The sequence below is a fragment of the Leptodactylus fuscus genome, chromosome 3, assembly GCF_031893055.1.
Source record: "Leptodactylus fuscus isolate aLepFus1 chromosome 3, aLepFus1.hap2, whole genome shotgun sequence".
Taxonomy (NCBI): Eukaryota; Metazoa; Chordata; class Amphibia; order Anura; family Leptodactylidae; genus Leptodactylus; species Leptodactylus fuscus.
The window spans coordinates 89,193,484-89,197,855 of NC_134267.1; the positions used below are offsets into that span (position 1 = coordinate 89,193,484).

A 4,372-nucleotide genomic window follows, 5' to 3' on the forward strand; every position below is an offset into this window, starting at 1 on the left:
GGGAGCGCTCGTAAACGCCGCTGTTACGAGCGCTCCCATTGAAGTGAATGGGAAGTGTTCGGCAGTCTGCTGTAATGCCGGCGTGTACGGCTCTCATACACGCCCGGCGTTACGTAGTGTGCATGCACCCTTAGGGTGCATTCACACTGAGTAAACGCTAGCTTATTTTGTAGAGTAAAATTACACTTGTAAATTTTGCTATCCCATTGACTTCAATGATATTTTTTTACAAGTGTAAAAATACGCCTGTAAAAAATACGCCTGTAAAAATACGCCTGTAAAATGTCATTGAAGTCAATGGGATAGCAAAATTTACAAGTGTAATTTTACTCTACAGAATAAGCTAGCGTTTACTCAGTGTGAATGCACCCTTACTGTGGGTTCAGGCAATATCTTTCTAAACATAGTCGGACAGTATGCTATTTTCCTGTATCCCTGTCAAAAAAACTACAGGTGAACATATCTAGTTTTTCTGGCCTTATCAATTGATGACATTTCCTGGCACTTAGGATTCCCAGGGATAAGCTGCCTGAAGCAACAAAGTACTTTACAGGCTAGGAATGGGACTGAGCTTCATTGCTAACCACAATTGTTGTAAAAAAAAAAAAAAATTTCATCAAGAGGCCACAGTGCTGTTTCAAACACTGCAGTTGATCAGACCACCACCGATTTTTCAATTGATGACCTATTCTAATGAGAGGTCAGCAACTGATAAGCACAGAAACTTATTAAGGCTTTAATCAGTAGCGTAACTAAAGTCTGGGCTCTGGTGCAATCTTTCGTCCGGGCCCCCTACCTCTTCCCTGCAACAAGTTCTTGATGGTTATGGGTGCTAAGGAGTTTAATCACCCTTAGTGTGGTTAGGGTAATCTGTGGGTCTCCCTGGTTTATGGGACAGATCAGTGGCGTAACTACTGCCGTAGCAGCAGAGGTAGCTGCCACAGGGCCCGGGACATTAGGGGCCCGGTGACAGCCGCTACCGCTGCTATCATTATACTCGAGGGTCTTTTCGGACCTCTGAGTATAATGATTGGCAGCCCGGGAGAGGTAAGAAACATAAGAAACACTGTTACTTACCTCTCTATAATCCGGGTAGACTTCGGCCTAGTCGTCTGACATCTCATGACCTCGGCCTGCGTCCCAGGTCATGTGACGTCTGACGTCATTGAAGATGGACTACTTCAGAGGCCGACAGCATAGGAGCCGGGAGATAGATGAGTAACAGAGGTTTTTTTAATGTTTTTCTCCCCCTGGGTCTCCAATTATTTTACTCTGGGGTCTGAAAAGACCCCAGAGTATAATAATAAACAGAGTAAAATAATCGGAGACCCAGCGGGAGAAAAACATTGAAAAAAAATTCTGTTACTCACTGTTTATGGGTGTCCACAGTGGGACATAATACTGTGTGCAGGGGCCACTATGAGGTGCAATACTGTGTGCAGGGGCCACTATGGGGGATAATACGGTGTGCAGGGGCCACTATGGGGGATAATACGGTGTGCAGGGGCCACTATGGGGGATAATATTGTGTGGAGGGGTCACTATGGGGGATAATAGTGTGTGGAGGGGCCACTATGGGGAATAATACTGTGTGCAGGGGCCACTAAGGCAGGGCCGCCGATAGGCCAGTACTACTGCTACTGGCGTCAGGGGCCCAGCCAAATTTAAAAATGGGGGGGGCCCGGGCCCCCTGGCACCGGCAGCAGTCATTGTATGTCCTGTTTGTTTCAACTCAGATCTGGGTCTCCCTGGTTTATGGGCCAGATCAGTGGCGTAACTACTGCCGTAGCAGCAGAGGTAGCTGCCACAGGGCCCGGGACATTAGGGGCCCGGTGACAGCCGCTACCGCTGCTATCATTATACTCGAGGGTCTTTTCGGACCTCTGAATATAATGATTGGCAGCCCGGGAGAGGTAAGAAACATAAGAAACACTGTTACTTACCTCTCTACAATCCGGGTAGACTTCGGCCTAGTAGTCTGACATCTCATGACCCCGGCCTGCGTCCCAGGTCATGTGACGTCTGACGTCATTGAAGATGGACTACTTCAGAGGCCGACAGCATAGGAGCCGGGAGATAGATGAGTAACAGAGGTTTTTTTAATGTTTTTCTCCCCCTGGGTCTCCAATTATTTTACTCTGGGGTCTGAAAAGACCCCAGAGTATAATAATGAACAGAGTAAAATAATCGGAGACCCAGCGGGAGAAAAACATTAAAAAAAACTCTGTTACTCACTGTTTATGGGTGTCCACAGTGGGACATAATACTGTGTGCAGGGGCCACTATGAGGTGCAATACTGTGTGCAGGGGCCACTATGGGGGATAATACGGTGTGCAGGGGCCACTATGGGGGATAATACGGTGTGCAGGGGCCACTATGGGGGATAATATTGTGTGGAGGGGTCACTATGGGGGATAATAGTGTGTGGAGGGGCCACTATGGGGAATAATACTGTGTGCAGGGGCCACTAAGGCAGGGCCGCCGATAGGCCAGTACTACTGCTACTGGCGTCAGGGGCCCAGCCAAATTTAAAAATGGGGGGGGCCCGGGCCCCCTGGCGCCGGCAGCAGTCATTATATGTCCTGTTTGTTTCAACTCAGATCTGCGTCCAGAGGACGCAGATCTGAGTTGAACACATACGTGGCTGAAGCAAGGAGCTGACACAGGTCAGCTCCTCGCTTCGCCGCTGCCCGCCTCTCTCGCTGACACATATGCGGCTGAAGCGAGGAGCTGACCTGTGTCAGCTCCTCGCTTCGCCGCTGCGGCCTCTCTCGCTGACACATATGCGGCTGGCTCAGCCGCAGATGTGTCAGCGAGAGAGGCGGCAGCGGCGAAGCGAGGAGCTGACACAGGTCAGCTCGCTTCAGCCGCTGAAGCGGGGAGCTGACCTGTGTCAGCTCCTCGCTTCGCCGCTGCCGCTGGCTACCTGGCAGTGTAGACGCGATGTGATGATGTCACATCGCGTCTACAACTGTGCGCCAGTAAGAGAGAGGCGGGCAGAGCAGCGGGGGAACGAGGAAAAGGTAAGTGTAATGTGGATTATGTGGAACGTGAAACTGGGGGCAGATGAAGGAGAGGACGGTATGACACTGGGGGCAGAGATGGAGGGACATGAATCTGGGGGCAGAGATGGAGAGGACGGCATGACACTGGGGCAGAGATGGAGGGACATGAATCTGAGGGCAGAGATGGAGGGAACATGAATCTGGGGGCAGAGATGGAGGGGACATGAATCTGGGGGCAGAGATGGAGGGGACATGAATCTGGGGCAGAGATGGGGGGCATGAATCTGGGGGCAGAGATGGAGGGACATGAATCTGGGGGCAGAGATGGAGGGGACATGAATCTGGGGGCAGAGATGGGGGGACATGAATCTGTGGGCAGAAATGGAGAGGACATGAATCTGGGGGCAGAGATGGAGGGCACATGAATCTGGGGGCAGAGATGTGGGGACATGAATCTGGGGGCAGAGATGGGGGGACATGAATCTGTGGGCAGAAATGGAGGGGACATGAATCTGGGGGCAGAGATGGGGGGACATGAATCTGGGGGCAGAGATGGAGGGGACATGAATCTGGGGGCAGATGAAGGGTGTATATGAAGCTGGAGGAGAGACGGAGGGGGGACATATAATTTACGGGTGACTGTAGGAGGATTATACAGTGTGCGGGCACATGAAAAATTAATGAATGGGTGGAGTCAACATAACAGTGGGTGGGGCTAAATTTCCCACAGCGCGCAAAGCAGGGGCCACTATGGGGTATAATAGAGCGCGCAGGAATGCGTAGGAGGGGGTCGGTTGAGGTCTTCGGCATCGGCCATATCAAAAGTTCGCCACGGGGCCCCGCCATTCCTAGTTACACCACTTGGCCAGATGGAAGCTGCAATCTCAATACTGATACCAATGCTTAAGGGCCCCCTAAAGCTCCTGGGCCCAGGTGCGACTGCACCCCCTCAAGTTATGCAATCGTTGCCCATTTGGAGATTCCGTCACCTATTCAGCTTGGAAAATGCAGGACTTTTCTCTGCATTTTTTGGCTAGAAACCTGGTGGATCCCATTATTAGTTTATGGGGTCCACATATAACCACTTTTTAAACAGATTGGGTTTCCGTTTTTTGGGTCTCCAAATGGACCCGAAGAATGGAAACCCGAATGCAGGTGTGAACCTAGCATAAGAAGAATAGATTAATAAAAAGATGGGATTATGACACAGGTCTAATAAGGGTGTCCACTGGCAAGACATTTTAGATCTGTGCATTGCAGAACCATAGATTAAGGGGTACCTGAGTTGTAACTGAAGTTGAAATATCTGCAGGGTCTTTCTGGGAGTCTGTTCTCTGGCTGTATAAACCTTCATTAAACATTTGCT

At 50.4% G+C, this 4,372-nt stretch overlaps 1 pseudogene; it reads left to right on the plus strand.

The window, feature by feature from the left end:
- The first annotated feature begins 2,765 nt into the window (after positions 1 to 2,765).
- LOC142198719 (small nucleolar RNA SNORA17) lies at positions 2,766 to 2,914 on the plus strand (annotated as a pseudogene).
- The last annotated feature ends 1,458 nt before the right edge of the window (positions 2,915 to 4,372 follow it).